General features: G+C 43.6%; 1 long non-coding RNA gene across 1 annotated transcript; it reads left to right on the forward strand.

Moving 5' to 3' along the window:
• Positions 1-7,780: 7,780 nt before the first annotated feature.
• Positions 7,781-16,263, forward strand: LOC128851903 (uncharacterized). The gene is made up of 3 exons (XR_008449436.1): positions 7,781-7,892; positions 8,243-8,394; positions 16,045-16,263. It is a non-coding gene; the product is annotated as an uncharacterized LOC128851903 (long non-coding RNA).
• Positions 16,264-21,830: the final 5,567 nt, after the last annotated feature.

Genomic DNA, 21,830 nt, shown 5'->3' on the forward strand with positions numbered 1-21,830 from the left:
CATACTCCCTCTCCACTTTGTCGCTGGTGGGGTCTGATGAATTGTCCTCGTTATTATTCTGAGCCTGCGGGTCACCCAGACACAATATAGTGCCAGCACAATGGTGACAACTGAATTATAACAACTTCTCATCTTCCTTTGCAGCACAGATACAATATTTATGGCACTATTAATGCACAACGCTGTCAGGATTTTTAAAATGGGAATAATAACTCACCTGTCCCTGTCTCACATGCATGTCCTCCGTGTTTCAGAAGTGTCAGGAGAATCCTTGTCAATTTTTCTCTCTTAATAGTCTTCTGCCATGAAGCTCAAGTCAAAAACGGCAGGCTCTAGCACTGATGGATCTTTCTGTGGAGACAGCCAGAATAAAACTTTTAGCTGTGCTGTTTAAGGAAGTTACTTGGCCTTCAGGCCATGGAGATGTATAAACATTTTTTCCCCTTTATCTCCTGATCTTATGCAGAATTTGAGCTCCTGAATGTCTTCATGGATTTGTCCTATAACCTTACAGGACATCTGGTACTCGACAAAACTACTACATGATGCAAAACTCACTCTGCTGTATTAGAGGGACCAAACGATGTTGAGAGCTTTATGGCAGGTTGTATATCAGCTGCCTCCTCAGGGCCAGTGATGGAGCTGAAATTAACACTGCAATTGTGTGCTCTGGCTACATTAGCAGAAATATGAAAGATTGCACTTGACTGTGGGTGATCTGGAGAGTATATGTGCTGTCAGGTTGGGAAAACACACACATTTGGCATAAATGGATACAGCACCTCAACTTTAATGTCCCATCACTTTTTCAATGGGACATACACCTCGCTAATACATAAAACTCTTTACATCTATAAACATATCTTTAAGTTTCTTCTATGACTAATGAAGATAAGTCAGCAAAAATATTTTCTTTTGATAGTGTTTCTTAAACTGTTTCAGAGAGTATAAAAACTTCTAGGAGTGAAAGCATCCCATCTGGGGCACACTAAATGCACCAGAGCCAGACCTTTTGGGGTTCCTCTGTAGTTAGATGGGATCCCGTTGATGTAGCTGATGGAGTCTCCACTATGACTGAAGTAAAAACTAAAACAGAACACAGAATTTAGAGTTTAGAAGAGCCTGCTCTCCAGCGACTAGAAAGAAACGAAAACCACATAGTTACATCTATGCTGCTGCTGTTGAACTTAGGTGAGATGTATCTTTGCTTCTCCCTAGCCATGCTCCTCCCTTATCTAGCAAATACTAACGACTGAAGAGGTCATTTCTTAAACTTGTTTGCTGCTATTCTCCTAGCATGACAATTCCACAGCAGAGCTGGCAGAGCTGGATTGTGGACAAAAGAGCACTCCAGTCAGGCCAAATCATTGCCCCAGAAATGGCACCGTTATTCTAATCTACTTCTTGTTGTTCACTTATCTTCCATCACGCTTACTTTTAAACAGAACCAGCTGATTTTGCCTGGAGTTGGTGAGGGTCCATGGTCATGAACCGTTCTGCAGCAATGCAGCAGGACCCCACACCCTATCTGGATGTGGTGGAAAGGACTTGTACAGACAACCAAAGGCTTTCCCAGTAACTTTGGAAAAAAAATACTTTTGACCATTTCCTGCCATCATTACTTTTCCAGACGAAGTTTTGGTGAACCCTGACCTGACTGCAGACTTGCAAGTTATTTAGGTACTTCTGTATTGCTGCTCTTTTAGTCTTCTCCCATAGAAGAGTTATGATAAATGGAGTTAACTCCAGCTGGAGGCTGGTCACAAGTGTTGTCCCCCAGGACTCAGTGCTGGGCCCAGTCCTGTTGGATGTCTTTATCAATGATCTGGATGAAGGGATTGAGTGCACTCTTACCAAGTTCATAGACGACACTAAGCTGGGAGGAAATGTCAATCTGCTGGAGGTAGGGAAGCTCTTCAAAGGGATCTGAACAGGCTGGACCAATGAGCTGAGACCAATGGGCTGAGGTTTAACAAGGCCAAATGCCGGGTCCTGCACTTGGGGCACAACAACCCTATGCAGTGCTACAGACTGGGGGAAGAGTGGCTAGAAAGATGCCTGGAGGAGAAGGACCTGGGAATGTTGATTGACAGCCAACTGAACATGAGCTAGCAGTGTGCCCAGGTGATCAAGAAGGCCAATGGCATCTTGGCTTATATCAGAAACAGTGTGACCTGCGGGTCCAGGGAGATTATTCTCCCTCTGTACTCAGCACTGGTGGGACTGCACCTCGAGTACTGTGTTCAGTTCTGGGACCCTCGCTACAAGAAGGATGTTGAGGCTCTGGAACATGTCCAGCTAAGAGCAACGAAGCTGGTGAAGGGGCTGGAGAAAAGGTCTTACGAGGAGTGGCTGAGAGAGCTGGGGTTGTTTTAGCCTGGAGAAGAGGAGGCTGAGGGGAGACCTTATTGCTCTCTGAAACTAGCAGAAAAGAGACTGTAGAGAGGAGGGGCTGGCGTCTTCTCCCAAGTGACAAGGGACAGGACAAGGAGGAATGGCCTCAAGCTGCACCAAGGGAGGTTCAGACCAGACATCAGAAAAAAAATTTTCACAGAAAGAGTCATTGGGCCCTGGCAGAGGCTGCTCAGAGAGGCTGTAGAGTCCCCATCCCTGGAAGCATTTAAAAGATGGGTAGATGAGGTGCTCAGGGACATGGTTTAGTGGCAGGTGGGAATGGTTGGACTCTTTTCCAACCTGGTGATTCTATGATTCTATAAATCTGCAAAGGAAGGGAGCCAATGAACAAATGGCTTTGCTCATAATTTGTGACAAAAACTTGCTTTTACTTTTCTGCTTGGATAACTGGTTATTACATTTCTCTCATGCCTTTGCACTGACCTGGACAACAACCAATCTCTGTTTCAGTCACTGAACAAATCTGGTCTGAGACATCCATGCGCCAATGGTGATGGACATTTCAAGGCACAGCCTTCCACTGCACTCCCCACCCCATGTCTTTTAAAATGAAAAACCTGTATTTAGGAAAAGGAAATTTACTGTGGCTTTTCTGTGCAGATGGCGATAAGCGTGAGTTAGCATTTGTAAGCTTATAAGCACATATGGTTTTGTACATATCAATTAAGGCAGTTGGCTAACCACTCTAATATCATTACTGATTCATCTGTATTCCTTCAAATAGACATTTATGCTCAGCCTGCTGGTTTTTGTACGTATGGACTGGATTGTGCAATTCTCCCTGTCACCATTTGTAGTGAATAACATTTCTTTGGCACCAAAGGGATTAAAAGGGTACATTTCAGAACTGTGTGGGCAATTCGTTTGGCCCATGCCTTATGTATAAGGCACGCATATAAAATATTTGTGGGTGTGTGGTTTCTTTTTAAAGGCTCTGCTAGTCATGCCGTGGGCCGAGTGACAACAGCACTATGTCTGTGCACATGGGACATACATGCAGACTCATGCATGCACTCATCATGCTGTTTGAGAGCTTGCTGTGCATGGCCAAGCATCTTGATGCTAACCAGCCTCACCTCACAGCTCTGACTAGGCCCACCACCATACCTCCAACACAGCAGCCTTGGCAAAGCTCGTCTTTTTTTGCTCCAATGTCTTGATCCTCCATGCAGATACAATAGACCCTCAAATGAGCACAAATACTTGCCACCACTTCCCTGGCTCTCTGTGGCTTACCTCCAAGCCCACTGCTCCTGCGTGCTTGGCTGTCATCTCAGCATGGCATGCCTCACTTACCTCTCTGACCATGCATAGCTCTAGGCTTGCAACACTCCTCTTGCTGTTTCAGTTTCTGCTGCTGCCTGGATCAACTTTCTCTCGTGTCCAGACAGCAACCCCGGACCTGCATTGTCCAGAGACAGTCCTGAGAGCTGGTAAGCAAAGCATGGTTTGGTTACTCTATGATCACAGATTTTATTTGTGCCTTCCCCAGGAGGGCAACTGCTCTTTGATACTCACGTATACTATTTGAATATGTGTAGATTTACCAGCACCTCTGGTGTGGATGTACAGTCAGACCCTTTCACTGCTGAGGAAGTTCAGCTCAGAAGATTTGAGCTGAAGTTTTCATATGTTGGGCAAATCACTGCAAATGACAGCTATGTGCTTAAATACATTTGATTGTCAATAGTTAGTTAACAACGGTTAATAACCATGAGCCTTTGAAAACTACCAGCTCCTTCAGATAAGTTTCATAATATGTTCCAAGGTATCAAAGTCTCTGCTTGGTCTTTGGGATATGTTATGGATCAAAAAATATACGAGAGCTGAAGCTGTTGGGAGGCTTTAGGAATAGGATTGCTTTTTCAGTGCTGTAATGAACTGACCTGGGTCAGTGCCTGGCACAGGAGACCTGTGGAACTGGCAGGCTGCCTGACCTGGGAGGCCACTCATTGACCAGAAAAGGTCCATCCCATCTGTCCTCACCCCACAGAGTTCTCAGAGCTTGTCCCTGTGTGAAAAAAAAGTGTATACAGGCTGGAAAAACTACCATTCTTGCAGCAAATTTTAAAATGGGGACATGGGGATTTTTTCAAGTTTTGCCTTCAGGCTACATATTGTTCTCATATTACCTAAACAGTCTTTGTTCTTTTTTCTTCCTTTCACATCTCAAAACTTCATGTCCACTTGTATTTAGCTTGCAAGTGAGTGGTGCACTCAAGAGCCAGGAACAGATGCATTTTGGAGAACATTAGATTTTTTTTTGGCATCTTTACCTCTGTCTTCAAATTGTTTTTAAACCTCAATAGTACCTTTAGTCCAGAGTTTTCTTCAAAAAATTATTTCTGCTTTTGATGTTGAAGAGCTTTCACTGTCTGAACAATAATACTTAAGTTCTTAGACGAAAGAAAACCAGAGGGCACATGAGTGGTTTACTCTCCCAGCTGTAGGCCAAAGGAAAATTTCTGTTAGTTCCTCATAGGAGTTTATAGACTTGCTAGCCACAGCATTAAAAGGTGCTATGAGGAGGTTGCAGGATGTTATTTTTAGCACTTTGCCTAGAACCTGGCCTTGTGAGTTCCCCATAATCTCCTAACAATTTCATAATGGAAACTCCATTTTAGCTAAATCAAAGCGAAGATGAAACTGATAGACCTACAAACGCCCATCATGGAGCTCTGCTTTGGAGTGGTTGCGAGTGAATTTGCTTTTAATTGATCTCTTCTAGAGCACCGGTGGTGCAATGGATAAAATTCCAGCTCTCCTTATCTCCACTAGTACTCCATCCTTGGTTAACCATTTAATTAACTAGACCTTCGTTAGCCTAGAGGAAGAGGAGCCCTACCAGTGCTGCATATTCAGAGTTCCTGCTGACATTGATCCAAACTGGAGGCACAAAGTGCTGTGGAGGCTGGATTCAGTGAAAGACTGGGCCAGGTTCCCATCTTCACATCTGTCATGAGATTGGGACCTGCCCTGGGTACAAATTAGACCTTGGTAGCAAACAGGTGTTTTCCTGTGACATTTTTCAAAGAAAGGGAAAGGGAAATGAGCAAAACCAGTCGACAGAAAACACCGGTACTTTTGAGAAAAAAACTTGAAATACTTTAGATCTGAGGTACTAGCTAGTGAGCAAGGTAGAGTAAATGTGTCTCCCTCGTACTCTGGCTCTGTGGTGTGAGTGAGTCCACTGAGATGGATCACCATGCCTCCAGGGCACTCACCTGGCTTTGGCATCTGGTTTTCTGGCTGGTGGCTTCACTGATACTGAAGCAAAGGAACATGAGAAAACCAGGCTGTGTACAAGACTGGAACAACTTTTCTGAATCAAAATGCCTTAGTTGTCATCTGAAAGAATGGTGTACTTATGAACTAGTATTCGCAACACTAAATTAAAATCTCTGTGGAAATCAGATAGTGGTGAAATATTTAATAGAAATTTAATTCAAACATTTTTATCATCAGAAAATGGATTTCCTTTCAGCCCAGAGCAAATCTTGCTATCTTGATTAAATGAGGCAGGGAGAATATTTGCTAGTTTCTTGCCTCTGTCTGGTCCTTTATTTATTTGGCTGTGTATTTTTGGAGGACAGAGACTTCTTGCATAACATCTTTGCAGCTTGGGACTACCCTGGCTACTTTGTGACACAGGGCTGAACCCAGCTGAGATTGTTTATACACTATGTTCTCCAAGACCTCCAAGTCCCATACTCTTCCCTGGAGTGTTTTTGAACGAGATGCTTAAAAATGCCAGCCTTGACAGCTCTTCAAAGCCACCATCTCCTGATTTCCCCTCATGTAAGCATAGCTACTGAAACACTGTGCACTTCATCTGAGGTAAATGTCTAAGCTTCCTCTTCAGCCAAGCAGAGATGGCACCTCTCAGAGAGCTGGTTTTCTCATCTCTTTTAGGAGGGGGCAATTAGAAGTGCCTCTCTCTTCATTGCCAAGGGGCAGAGACTGACTTGTGGATGGGTGGTGTCAAGTGAGAAAAATCAGGTCCAAACTGGTTTGAATTTCAAGACTGTATGTTATTTTCTTGGTGTTCTCTCTCCTACTTCTTATACCCAAAGAATGATTGTATCACCCTGGGTTGGAGTGCATTTTCATAGACAGGTGAACGAGGTCCAAGAAATGTGAATGCAATTAGCAGCATTCCTCACCCTCTTAAAAGCTACATCATCTTCAGCAAATGCTAGTGCCTTAGCCACAATTTTGGCATTACCAGATATTGAGAGTTTCAACCTTCAATTGGAAGATTTTCTTGGTAGACTAATGTGTACTGAGCACTCACAGAAAAAGCACCTGCTCGCTTGAAACTGAGTTTCACCTGTGCTTTACCTCGAGCAAAATTAGTCTAGGGGAAAAATCCTGCAGTCAAGGGATGGTCTAGGGGAAAAATCCTGCAGTCAAGGGATGGAAAACCAGAGGAGATGTGACCCCTACTGCAGTTTCATTTTTAAAGGCAAGTCCCTTGTATAATTATATTTATTGACAGACCAGGAGGGTGTCCAGTCATCGTCCTGCTTGCCCCTTGTTATCAGACTCACTGCAGCAACATCTTTCCACTACCATTTGTGCCATGTCCCCATGGGACAGGAACAGGCAAGTGGCAGCTGGAGGCTGGAGAAGCATTGCCCACCTGCCCAAAGCTTCTCCCCAGTATCTACAGTGCCAGTTGGAAGGACCACTCTCCATCTCATGGCACCCCGAACTTTGCCTTTCTTTCCACATGAATTTCCAGCTGGGATTGCTCACTTACAGCATCTCTGCCCTTCTGAAATCCAGGCTTGCTCCAAATGGTCATGAATTTTCGTGAAAAGCCTTCAGATATATGCTGTATAATGACCCGATTTCATGGCTAATGTATATTTCATGTTAGGGTTGCTACACCTCAAGTTTCCACACAAAACCCCTGAGCTTTGTTCTCATGGTTACCAGTGTATCCACTGAATCCCTCAATAAGTGCGTTATATATATTATACCTAATATTATACCTAAACTTCAGGAGAGAGTGCCGCTATCATGCTCTGTTTTCACTGACTTTCTCACTCTCCTCACTGGAAAAACAATTTCTTTTGAGCTGAAACCTGGCTCAGAAGATCTCTCAGAGTGACTGAATTTGAAAATGTTCACTGCAGACATTTCTGACTTAGAGAAATACAAAATAAAAGAGAGCTTGGTGGGTTTGGATTTCTGGGTGGATGCTTTTATACACTCAAAACTCTTTTGTCTTGGAAAATAAGTTCTTTTGAAGAAATGGATCATTGATATGTATCTGCTTTTATTAGAGAAAGAACAAAAGACATTAATGACAATACAAAAATAAATAGATTATATTTTGATTGCTTTTCTTTTCCTTTAGAAAACAGAATTGTTCTGGAAAAGAAAAGCTGTGCTTGTGTATTTTGCTGAATTTGACTTGTGGATAGTACACTTTCTGGTGCCTCTGGCCTGCCATAAACCACAGTGCTCATGTAAGTAATTTTGTCTCAAAAGCTGATTTTTCTTTCATTAACATAATGCCTTCTGACTGATTAAAAACACATATTTTAAATCCTTCTCAGAAGAAAGGACAATCATAGAATGATGTGATTTTATTTGTGGAGATTCTACTTGGTATAACATGTGATGAAAGAAATTCAGTTTAACCTTTTGAATGACTTTGAGACCCTGAAGAAATGTCATGATTTCCTTTAGGCGTTGTCATGTTCAGACTCTTCCATATTCCACCTCAGCTGCTTCATCTCCCTGTAACAGTTGCTTGTAAGAAATATGTTGAGCTTTAAGATGCTCTTGATTCTGTTTATCTTCATGTTTTATCCAGTTTTGCTTACAACTCATCCACTTCTCTGTCTATCCTGCTGAGAATGATGGCCATGTATTTTGGGTAGAGAGAGAGTGTGCGTGACTGCAAGGAGAAGAGGGGTACAAAGAAAAGAAATCAGCTTTCAAGAAAGCCTTGCACTTCTACTCCAGGTAATTACACCCTTTGTTGCTTTTGGGTTTTGCAGCTTGACATTTCAGTAGGTCTCAGTCCACATTTTGTTTACTGTACAAGGTTTACAGCAGGTTATGCCAATAGAGCAAACATTGCCTGAGATGGAGATGGAGCCATTCTTCTCGGCTTTGATAGAGATGGATGTTGTTGCAGCAACTAATCAGACAGACCTCCTCCTTTTTCCCGTTTACCAAATGGATTTCACAGGTGTAGTCCTTTCAGGAAGTGCAGTGCTGTCTGCTGAAAGCCTCCAATTTTGTGTGAAAATTTTCTGCTTACCAAAAGCATCAGCAGTACCTTTAACACCTGAATAAATGGACTGTAAGATCCAAATTCTCTTGACAGTATGCACTGATTTGTGCTAGCCGAGCACCTCTCTCTTCAACAGTGTAGCACAAGGATACCAGACAGCCTCACTGTCCCTAAGCAATGAAAACCAGATCATTGTTGTGTCCACAGCATGCCCCTGAAGCAGCTCCCCATGGCTTCAGTGGCTGTGAAAGTGTCCTCTCAAGTGAGGTTGTTTCCCTTTTTATAGCTACAGTGCTAGAGCAGCAATTTTTAGTCCATGATCAGAGATCCCTGGGGGTCTGTAAAGTACTTCAAAGGGTATGTTAGAACTAAACAAGAGGACTACCACTAGCAGTTACAGATCTGCCTTTTGAGCTTATTCGCCTTCCTGGAAAACGTATAGGGGTCTGAGACAAAGCCACAGGCTGAAAATCACTGCCCCACAGATAGCTGGCAGAAACCTCTCTCCTTCCCCCCCCGCCTTTTTTTTAAACTTTTCCAGCTTTCTAGTGTATTAGCAACGCATTTCCTCCTTTGCGCTTGGGACAAGTCAATTTGGACTCTGCCAGATGGAAACAGAAGAGCTAAGAACTTTTCAGTACTGCCCGACTCTGTCCCAACAAAGCAGGCTTGGATGTCATTGACTAGCTGGTTTGAGGAACCACTTGCTCTGGTTTATTCTGAATGTACAAATCCTGAAGTGCCACTGAATGACGAGCAATTGCAGTGCAACTCCAGAGTTGGTCTATTCAAACCCCTGAGCGCCTGAGGGAGTGAACACCAGTGACTTCTGCACAACATTGTCCACAGCAGTCCTTCATAGGATGGGTTCTCCCACACATCAGTGATGGTTACACATTCCCTGGGGAGGAGCACTGCGGTAAGTGGGAAGGCACCTTCCCGTTTCGGCTGCTGAAGGGAAAAGAGCATCAGCCCTCTGATTCCTGCCCCAAGTGCCTTACCCTTCCCCACCCAAGGAAGCTGTAACTGTTCAGATTTTGGAAAAGCTTACCCCCCAAGACCTCTTGTGGTTCCCCTCTGCATTTCCTACAGACTGTCTCAAGGCACCCTGGTATTCAAAGGGAAGGAACGACGAGCAAATCTTTATGACCACATTGGTAGCAATTTCCCTGTAATACCCTAAGCACTAAATTGCATATTGCTCCCACAGATGGGAGACAAATGGTACTGCTGAAAGTATCACTGACGTCGCTGCTGAATTTGGCCCAGAGACTTCCAAGAAGATTTTGTCTGCCTACTCCAAGCTACATTTAGCACAAGCCAGTCATTTGTGACTGTAGCTTATAAATACTCTTAACTACTGGCATATACAATGGGGAATATCATACATTTTATCTAAGGGCCAAGTGTTCATTTATTGCAGTCATTATTCATTTCCATTGTAGTTACTAATGGGGCTTTAATGCTTGCTGGGCCTTTAGCCCAGCTAAGGGTCCCAGATTTCCTTGGCGTAGCTGTCATCTATTTTATCTGATATGTGGTTTCTGACTGGTACATACACAAAAGGGAACTAAGCATCACAAAAGGAAATTTACACGTATTATTATGTCCCACAGTTCATTATAGTGTCATCATTCATTCATCTTTTTTTTTCTGTTTTCTTCATCAAGTTCCTTGTAGCCAGATGAGGATCATTAGCTTCTGAAATGAAACATTTTAATTAAGCTGATCTGTGCTGTGCCTTCTAACACTTCAGACAGCATTCCCAAAGTCGGAAGGCACAATCACCTCTGTGTTTGCATTTAATAAATATTCCAGCTCTGCTTAAGGCTGACACTACTGCATTAAGGACCCTTGGATCCGTGTCCTACTGTCTCATGACTCTCTCTTCCCTTCAGAAGGTGGCGTATGAGACTGAATCACACCACTTAAGCTGTGTGTACAGAAGGTTGAACAAGGAGACTGTAGGTATGACAGACATGTCCCTTGTTAGTCTGATGGAGTGAAAAAGTAGGTGGTAATTAATCATCTTCATTTACTGCCTCCAAAATCAGCCAGTTGTACCCTCCTCATGAGAAGAGAATTGCTTGAAGCGTAGGTCCTCTTCCCCCCTCTGGAAGTTCAAAAGGTAAAGGAAACGCCTTTTGGCACGAGCGTATTGGGAAACAGGACAGCTACAAAACGATATACGTTTTTGAGAGGTTGGACTGGTATTAGCAGCTCCTGCCTACTTTACTCCTAGACAAGGCTTCATGAGAGCTCATTGCCTCCTAAGGTTGGCTTCTTCATCTGCCTGTGGGACTGTGTGTGGAGAATGCACAGAGATGAATCTGGCTAAAAAAAGACAAAACAAAAGAGCAAAAGAATGTTCTCCTTCTCTGTAGGCTTGCAAATAACTGCTCCCGAAGAGATGTGGGAGCTCAGTAGAGATGGGATGAAGTGGTTGGGTTGAACTTGAAATACTTAGACATTGTTGCAGCCACTCCTGAAGATATTATTCCTTGATTCTCTAGTTGTGCACAACTTTCTACAGCTGACATCAAGCTATCCTGGTCTATCAGCACCTTTAACTCCTTTTGTACAGCAGCAGGAGGCTAGGGGGAGTGTACAGTGATAGGGGCCAGGCCTCCGATTCCAACTATACAGCATGTTTAGGACTTATTTGGTTCAGGGATGGCAACCAAGTTAGAATCAGATCATGGCCAGAACATAAGTGGGACCAGACAACAACGGGAACAAACCTGAAGAGAATCGTAGACCTGGCTCTCGCAGCTGCTCGACAGTGGACACACTGAATTCTACTCATTCTGTCAATAACAGTATTTCCCAAGTACTGCCGTTGTGTGCTAAGATGTACAGACAATGGAGGCAGGTGCCATATCTTCCCTAGAGACTTCACACGCTTATGCCATCAGGCCCCTGTGGAATCAATGAACCATTTGTAACTGTCTTCAGAGGGAGTAGAATCAGGCACATGCAATTGCAGGAGAGAAAGTGACTTCATAGACTATCAAATCCAGTCACCTGCAACTACAAGCAAATACAGCCCTTAAGTGATGTTAGACTCCACTCTGAAATTAGACAGATTTCTTTGCTATCTATTCCAGAATCCACAACCAGTTTAATTACAAGACAAAGTCTCTGGTTACTAAATGATCAGTTTGTACCTTTATTTAATCATCTTTCCGATTCTCCTCACGGACTGGAATTTCAGGTGTCTTGCTACTGACATTTCCACTCAAAACTTATTTGTGGTGCGATAATGCAGGCATGGTTTCTCATCAACACTTGCAGAAATGGAGACCTGATTAATCCTTACTTGAAAGCCAGGCCCCGAAGTCCTAATCCACAAGCTGGCATGTAACAGGGGTGGAAACTTGTTTACCAGCTCTCTAAAATGCCTCTTCACATTGACATTCGCTTAGTGTCTTTGTCACCCTGGCTCTGATTTTTTTTCTCTCTCCAGTGAATCATTTATGTGCTTTGCTGCTATCAAAGAGAAGTCTTCATTTTCATCACACTGTCAGGAGAATCTCCTTTGAAAATCTTACTTAGGCAAGCCTTTCAAATGAAAGCGAAAACACATAGCATCACTCCTGCTTCTCAGGTTTATAAAATAAAAATACTTCTCAATGTAATTTTATCGCTTTTTCTCCTACTACAGGACTATATATTCATTAGTATTTTCTCTGGGGGAAATTAAATAGTTTTTCATGATGGTGTTTCCAACACATTCCTTGGGGAGGAAAATTACCCCATAGGCTGTAGTGGTCTGCTCTTTCTCTGCACAGAGTTGTTGACTGTTAGGATGTTTCCTTCATAGGTAATATCTATTGCATACTTTATTCCTCTTAAGGCTTTGTCATCTGGCAACCGGCTATATAACTTTACTGATCTTCCCACAGGAGTCAGTATGTGTCACGCATAGACTGTCATTACCATACCTAAGCTTGGGCAGTAAAAAAATTGGCCTGGTTTTATTGGATTTTTCCCTGGTTTCATAGCTCTTCTTTGAAATCCTGACTACTGATCAAAATCTGTTTTTTAAGAGAAGGAGCAATTTTAGCTAAAGTGTAGTTGTGTTAAGAGCATTACTCTGCTGGAGCAATTACACATGGTAATTTTCTGTATGGAGAGGTCGTATGAGAGAGAATGGACCCATTACCGTGAAACAGAGAAAATATCCTGTCTTCCAACATAACACCCCTGCTGAAGAAGCCCAAAATGATATTAATCTTTATCTGTCTCTAAAATTCATTGTAGCTTAATATCCCCTGAGAATTACCACTGCTTGGTCTCTTGGTATTGCTACTCCTTCATGGACCACTCCTTCTAGTCGGATGTTTTTATTAAGCATAACTGACCGCCCCTGTGTAACTGCATTCTGCCTATGACTCTATTCCTCTTGATTAGCGAAGAATGTGAACTGGAAAGGACCACGTGGGTCCAATGAGGGAGTGCAATCCTTAGCAGTTTCTGGCAGTTGTGCTATAGAGGTAGAATGCCAAATGGTGCCAGAACAGGAGCTTCTGTCCTTCCATACGTGTTTCCCAAACACCCTCCAGCTCCCTGGACAAGGAATGTTTAACTCTCAAGACTCACAACTGTTAGTGTGACTAAGGTCTGGCTATAAAAATGCAGTGTTGGGCAGTGTGTCAAAAGCAGTGCTGGACAATGCTGCTGCCCTCCACTCCACTAAGACTAAAAGTTCATGTGGGTTCATGGATTGAATCCTCAAAACAAAGGGCTGCACAGGGTATTCATGGCTGAAACAAGGGAGTGGGAATGTTTTTTGGTAATTGTTGGCCATACCAGTCTGTGCATTCATTGTAACTCAGGAGGGCATTTAGAAAAGGAAGGAAAATACCAGCTTGATTAATCCTTCAAAAAATATGCAGCGATGCAAACGGGTCACTGGAGGTTCTCCAGGACGTGGGATCCTGTGGTATGAAAATACCATAGACTCACTGTAGCTTATGAACTGTTTTTCTGGTACTCATGCTGTGGCCTTGCTGATGCCTTCAGCAAATAAGGAAGTCTGGCACTGGGAAAATAAGTGGTATTGCTATAAAATCACTACTTATAGTCATAAAAAATGTTCTTGACTAGCTGTGGTATAGAAAGCATGCTTATTGTAAAATACTACTGCGTTTCAGACTTGATGAACCTTCCCTGTGCAGATGGGTCTATGAGGAAGGAATGAAGTTAATATAGGTAAAATTAAGCCTCAGTTTTGGGCTAAGAGCTCTCTCAAGTTTTAGCTTGGCTGGTGGGAAGGTCAAACACAAAAAGTTGTCACTGCTATGGACCTGGGCTGATTAATACAAAACATGCACAAAGCCCCATTACTCTGAACACTGCTGATAGGGGTGAAGGTGGGAAGAGTGGTACTTTGCTGAGAGCTCCTGGCCCTTACCCCTTCCTCATTCCAAACGCTTGGTCATAGTATCTCGATAAACTTTCTCTGGTGGGTCCTTGCCTTTCTGACTGCTCCAGTGACATTTACCCCCACTCCTCATGTCTCTCTGTACACTTCTGGGCTGGTGGGACTGGGCTTGCTTGGAGATGATGGGCAGAATGGCCTCTGCATAAGTAAGGTGCCCAGGGATTTTGCTGCAAACCATCTTCTGCATCTGCACAGCTTTCTCCTGCATCCTCCATCTGCTTTCCCTTCTTTGGTGCAAAAGCAGGTTCCAGGATCCTGGATCTTCCCTCTTTGCCCTAATAAAGCCCGTGGCTGGGTGTTTGCATTTGGCCATATTGAGTTCCTCCTGCGTGCACTGCTGGTTCTTGACTTTGCTATGCTGGGTGTTCCGAGCAGTGACTCCCACAGTTTCAGCTATTTCAGCTCATGCAGGAACATTTCAGCCCCTGCTGAAAGTGCAGCTCACGCATCCACCAGCTCAACGGGGCTGTACGCAGCCACTGGAAAAACAATATCTTTGCTTTGCTGTTTCCTTTACTGCCCTCCTGATAACAAACGTAAACCTTAGTTGTACGTATTTGATTAAACTCCAAGGGAGGCTGTGAGGTGATGGCTCCCCACACTTCAGAGTACTTGCAGTGGGTTGTTTATCTTCTGCAGTTTTTTTAGTAAACACTGTATAGAGTCAGCCAGCAATTTAATGGTTTGTACTGTAGCATCCCCCATTGCCAGTGAAAGCAACCTTTCAGAAAAATCACCTTGTTAACATCTTTGTAACTTACTGAAAACATAAAGTGTCCTGTGTCACAGCCTTGCCCTGCACACCCTAAACCTGACCTAAACACGGGAACGTGGTGTCTAGGGAAATGAAGAAAAAATGTGTAACACTAAATAATCACTCTCTATTTTCCCTTTCCATCCTCCAGCTAAGTGCTCTGACCCTCAGAGGAGGGTCATCAGTTGTGCTACCTCTCTTATCTCTGCAGTTGCTGTTCCATCTTGTTATAAAGCCAGGCAGTAAAGGAGGAAACAAGATGGCCTTTTTGGCTGAGCATAAGTAATTTGGAAGAAGAGGAAACACAACCTTGGGCAGCAAAGATAACGACATGAAACTCTTTCTGAACATCTGGTAGCCTCAAGAAAGGCAGACCCTCCAAATTAGGAACCGAACCCTGAGGCATTTGGGGCCAGTTAATGATGCTTTTGTACTCCCACTCTGTGAAGATTAACACAACTATGGATTGGAAAAAATGCATTTATTCACTGCCATTTTTAATGATAATTTTTGTAACGTTGTTTGGTTTAAAATGCTGTTTCATTTGTTTGATTGTGTTGTTCAAAATCTGCAGTATCCTAAGGTTTAACAACCACACCATGTCTTCACACTTTTATATCCATAATGAATTTTTGCATGCAAATAAAATACGAGTGCTTCAGCTTCCAGAAACCTCAGAGGCAAAGATTTTATTACATCATGAAATTAATTTTTATTGCCCTTCTGTTCTGTGAAGCAGAAACACAAAGCAAAATGAAAAAAAAGTCAGCCAAAGTGGCCTTTTCAGCAGCTTTGCAGCCAGAATTTCTTTGCTTATCTCCAAGGCGATATGCTCTTCAGATCGATGATCAAAATTGACGGTGTAATGACACATTGCACTGACTGAGTCTACAAAAATACTCTCCACGGTAAGGGAGCGTTAACCATTATGGGACCTCATGGACTGTCTTGCTGACTTGCTCAGAATCATGATGGAGTTTCTGCCTCATAACCTAGCAGTAGATGTAGACATTAGCATCTGCTTTTTCATATGGTCAGAGTGAGAGCTGACCAGATCCTACAGACTTGGAGTCCTGCAGTAACATCTGCTGCAGTTTTGTTGTCTGACAGCTGCTGTGAAAATGCTGAATTATTTGTTTAAGAGAACTGCTTGTGTTTTATCCTCCCCATTTGCAGGAGTTGTCAGCCAGGGAAATGCATCCACAGGCACTGAGGCAGTGCTGGCACTTCATAGGCAGAGACTGGGGGATGCTGTAGCTCTTGGGGAAGTTCAAGGGCTGCAACTAGAGTGCAACATGGACAGATTGCTCAGACAATCAGCTGGATTCTCCCAGGAGGTTGTATCCACAGCTGTGACAGAATGGGAGCTGCTGCTTAGCAGACATGGGTATCTATTACCAGGTAAACTGGCCATTTATGTAACTATTTGTTTGTATTTATATAGCTATTTGCTGCAGACCATGGCTAGGGAGGCAAAAGGGGCCATGTGTTTTCAGTGTCTGAAAGATTAGATGTCTCCGAATGCAAACGGAAGCTCTGCGCATCCTGTGCTGTATACATGGTGATTTGTGTGTGCTCACGCATGTCCTGTCAGCGTTTGTTAAATGCTTCAGTTGCACTAGCTTTTCCCTTTTTAGTTTGAATTTTAATGCGCAGGCACTTGCTGAAGTGTATCCACTTAGTGAGCATCTGGCCTTGCTGGAGTTTTAAACTGAACACACATTTTAACAACATCTGACTTCTCAGTTGGCACCAAGAAAATTAATAGACCCAATATTCTTTCCTTCCCTCCTGAGTAGGGCTGACTGGTCCTTCTTCCCTTGTGGACCCTATTTTGTGTGTCCTACCTGGTCCTCGGGGATCACAGCAGTCGATTGCAGCCAGGATCTTGCTCTGCAGTGCACAGAAACCCTGGAGCTCACTCATGGCCTTTGGATATTATGAGCTTCTGAAGTCAATTGATTGAACATGGGAAGCCTGACTCTTCTTCAATAGACACACTGCTTTTATTTGTTCAGTGCATCTTCTAAAGTTCATCTTAAATTAAGGATTTACTTAAGGATTTAAATTAAGTGAAGGCCTAATTGTCACAACTATGCATTAGCAGGCAAGTTACAGGGTGAAGTAATTTGCTTTGTTGGGTTAGTATTTGGACTGGTTACATGAAGTAAAGTGGCATTAATGAACAAACACAAGATCCAGTAAAAGTCCATCAGGGAGCCTTCATTAGGCAATCAAAATCTCCCTGTCTTTGCTCAGTGTTATGTACCATGTCACAACCTGCTCTTTAGCTCTTTCCTCGCTGATCACTAAAAGGCTGAATAATTCAAACTTTTACAGCCTTGTGCTCACTATCACGCGCTTATGTGCCAGACACAAACCTAAACACTCTGACTTCACAAGTGAAATGAGGTAAGCATACAGGGGGGAAACTCCTGCATCTCCAGCCAGTGCTGTCAATAGCAACTCACAGCTAGACAGAACGGTTCATCACTCCCCGTGTCCAGGTCTGTTGTTTTCCCAAGTTGGTGGCTTCCTCTCAAAGAGCCCTGGAGGAGGACTTGCTGCTAATTACAGCAGCATCACTGCCCAGTGTTGGAGACAAGACCGTGGGCATTCATCATAACGTCTTGTCACACAATCACTTTGAGCTCCACGACATGCATGGTCTAGTTTCAAACTGCTTCACAGGAATGCTCATGCATGCTGACTGGAATATTGTGTTTATAATCTTTGTTCTAATGAAAGAATCATGTGAATATACAAGAAAGCAAGCACCAAGAGAGACTGCTGGCCAAATTCATTAAAATATATGAGTGACTGTGTCTGCGAACATTCTGGCAGAGTTCATCTAGCTCTCAAATATGTTAATCCTTCCAGTACAGCCATTACACAGGAGGTTAGCGGGTGCTGATGATTAGTTTTATCACTATTGAACAGTTAGATGAGCTTTGGCAATGTAACACAAACTTAAAGACTCACTGCATGCAGTTTTACGGACCCAACTGAAGGACTTCAGCTGGCAGCATGGTCTGACTAACCCTAGGAGACACCTGGCTTTCCCTGCTGCTATAGATGTCCTCTTTTATTCTCTCCTGTGTTGATGCAGAGGACACTGATAACCAATTTCCTCACTCTGGGAAGGGCCCATTCTGGTGCCTGCAATTAGCTGAGAAGATTCAGGGCCAAAACAAACATTATCGACTCCATTGTCACTATTTGAAGTACACTTTAAAGGCAGGGTGAAGGAACAAAAATCCAGGTCACCCATGGCCCAGGATGGCTACTATGATGCAGGAGTCTTTATAGACACAGTGCAGGATAGTCCTTGGAGCAGTTTGGAGGGGACTGAGCTCTAGGCAAGTGACAGGCTCTGGGAACAGGAGTTAGTTGTCCTTATATGATGCATTAAATACTTTTACAGACATTTTCAGGAGGTGAGAGCTTTTAAAGGGAAAGACAGACATTTCCAGTTCACTTGTATGAAGGCCTTTTCAGCATTAACAAGGGAGATGAGAAAGATACTTTTGATTCAAACATGTGATGAAGGACATTAAGGAAGAACTGTAACAGGAAGGCATGGCATATGTAAATAAGTGAACAGAGTAAACAGATCTCTAGGTACTAGAGGCTGTGTAAGTCTTGAGAATTTCATCCTTACCATTTTCACAAGTGGGTCATAGAATGTTGCTGATGGAATCAGCTTTCAGCTTGATATAACTCAATATAATGGATTCTAATGGGTTTGTTAGATCATAAAAGGTGATTTCCTCTAGGTCTTCAACCCATGTGCCTTGGCAGCATTTCCAAAACCCTGGATAAGTAAAAAATGCATACTGAAGTGATTCCTAATACTCAAGATTTTAATGAGACTGCTATCATTTTTACAGGATGATGATGAACAAGCACTCCAATTTTGTCTACATCTTTTCCCTAGTATAGAAAAGCAGGGGTATATCTAACTACAACTCCACAACAGCAAAAGAGATGCACAGGTAGAAGTTTCCATAGCATACATTTATTCAATATGTACATCTGGGGTTGTTTAGCCTGGAGAAGAGGAGGCTGAGGGGAGACCTTATTGCTCTCTACAACTACCTGAAAGGAGGTTGTGGAGAGGAGGGAGTTGGCCTCTTCTCCCAAGTGACTGAGGACAGGACAAGGGGGAATGGCCTGAAGCTCCGCCAGGGGCGGTTCAGGCTGGATATCAGAAACAAATTCTTCACAGAAAGAGTCATCGGGCACTGGCAGAGGCTGCCCAGGGAGGTGGTCAAGTCACCTTCCCTGGAGATGTTTAAGGAACGGGTTGATGAAGTGCTTAGGGTCATGGTTTAAGGGAGTGTTAAGAATGGTTGGACTTGATGATCCAGTGGGTCCTTTCCAACCTGGTGATTCTATGATTCTATGATCTAAAGCAGACTCTGTCTACAAGAGACATATCTCTGCTGATAGCTCAGGCTTGCCCAAGCCCACCCTTCCATTGCAAACACAGTTATGCAAACTTTCTTCACCCAAGCTGCAGGGCTGATGGGTGTGAGGAACACCAACTCTGACCTGGTGCAGTGTATTGGTATTGGGTCACTTGCCCAATTAAGGACTTCTGTGGGGATGGGGCATGGACAGGACCAACTGCTGCAGCCTGCTTTATGATCAGCATCCTGCTTGTGACTATCCCAAGGCCAGTGTTGAACCTTTGGTTTGGTGTTTTATTTAGTCTATTGCCATACACTGGAAAGCAATGGGTTAAGATGTGAGGTAAGTGCATGCATTTCTGTCCTAAAACTAGTCATTCTTTTTTGGTCCTCACAGTATTTTTCTTGTTACATAGGCCAGCCTGTTCATTTGCCTGTATGACCTCTATTGCTTTTGGCTTCTCTTGGCTGGTAAGGACTTGTGTGCATAGGAATGCAGTTATCTACCTGATGAGATCCCCAAGTAATTTTTAAAGATTTTTTTTGTCAAAAGTAAAAATACCAAACAGATCATCCAAAAGCCTCAAATCAAATGTAAAGTACACTTGTCTTATATTTCTGCATGGCTGCCCACCTGAAGGTCCTTTACTTTGTCAGCCATCAGGCAGAAGAAAGTATCCAAGTGCATTTGAAAAGGAGATAGAGTAGTGAGCATATCTGCCAGCAAATTAACAGGGAGAACAAATGAAGTAGAGGTGAAGACATCTAGAGACCAGGACCTCTGTAGAGGAGGGGGATGCTGGTGGGGTTGTAAGGCTTGTGGGATAAGGGCCTGGCTTCTGGAATGTCTGTTACCTCTTTGAAGGGAAGATGAGTTAGTGCCTTAAGGAGGGACATCTGCAGTACAAGCTCAGAGGATCGACATCATGATCATTCATGGTCTTGAAGGGGTCTGGAGCCCTTAATGCATGGAGGAGCAGAGGCAGAGACCAGTCTGGCAACAGAACTGCTTCCTACAAGCACCAAGTGTTAGCTCACTGTGACCAGCCACCAAGATTTAATCAATGATGTCACACAGCAGTCCTCTCAAAGTATCAAGGGATTAGATTAAAAGCCATGAGGTATTTTCCAGGGAGGTTATGACATTTATTATATGCTATCACTCTGCCTGTTAGGATGATCCACAGATGTTAAAAGAGAGAAAAGTAAAGCTAGAAATAGTACTTGGTTCACAGAAATGCAGCTCTGCTGCTTGTGCTTCCCCTTGAGCTATCAGTTCTCTCTTGGTGCTCTCCTATGGTAGTCAATAACTTCCTGGAAGCAGCAGTGCTGCCCATCTCCCCGCTCTGCTCAATAATACAAACTATCCCTCACTGCCTTATGGCATTTCACAGTAACCTCCTTCAAAGTCAGAGCTTCCCATTTGGTTGCAGCCTGTCTCTGATGGCCCTCTCCATGCCTCGCATGGAGACATACAAGTAGATCCAAGTCATCCTTGCTAGCTGTCCTCCCATCATCTTCTCACTGTTGTGTTGCCTGAGTATGTATGCATGCAGCTGTTACTGTCTTGATGGGCTACTGCCATCACCTTTCCCACCATCCCTTTTATTTTACCTGTCCCAAGAAACAAGGCTTTTACTTCTAATTCTGCTCTACAAGGCAACATGAGGAATGGTGCTGACTGAGAAAATCTCTGGATTTTTCCTTTTAGTGAAGTACTCGGACCTAGAGGAAGATTCCCATGAATCTTTCCTTCTGTGGAGTACACAAACCTGTGAATGCGAAAGTATACACTTAAGGACACGTACAATTTCCCCCTGCATTCCTTGCACAGGTTTCTAAGTAGAACATGTTATATTTTCTCATGGAAATATATTTAATATTCATTAACTTGTTCTGTTATTTGGTTGAATTTTTTTTTATTTTAATTGGAAGTGCATTGAATATGCCATGCTGTTTGGAAATGTCCTAAGACCCTTGTGCAGCACATAAAATCCCTGTCTACATTTCAACACCCCATCTTTATTCTCTTTATTCTCAGGGAATGGTGGCAAAGCTGTTGCCTTCTGCGTGAGCATCTGGTGGAAGGCATAAGGTAAGCTGGTTACTCGGAAAGAGCAGAGGAAGGGCTACCAGTGCCCACAATGATCTTAGGCCAAAATTTCCCCCTCTCATTGGAGAAAGCCAGTGTGAACTTCCAGAGTCCAAAAGGATTTTTGCTTATGGACCTTTCTGGCTCAGTGTCTGGGATTGTCACCCAGCTGTGCAGGTTCCTCAGGCATCATCTCATCATCCACCTACTTTCTGACTTGGGGCAGCACACTCACCTCCACAAGAGATTGCCCAGCGGGGCTGGCAGCCTGCAGTGAGCTGCCGGTGGGGACAGGGATGTACCTCCTCACCCAGACAGCCCCACAACCTGGTGGCTGATGCTGTACAGACCTCTCAGGCAGTGGTCTTTCTCCTCTGCTGGGCATCCAGGAGTTGCTGCATTTTCCTGTGCCCGTGGTCAGTGCTGGCTGGCCAAGCACCACACTGACAGCGGAAGGA

Source organism: Cuculus canorus, chromosome 3, assembly GCF_017976375.1.
Source record: "Cuculus canorus isolate bCucCan1 chromosome 3, bCucCan1.pri, whole genome shotgun sequence".
In the NCBI taxonomy this organism is placed as follows: domain Eukaryota; kingdom Metazoa; phylum Chordata; class Aves; order Cuculiformes; family Cuculidae; genus Cuculus; species Cuculus canorus.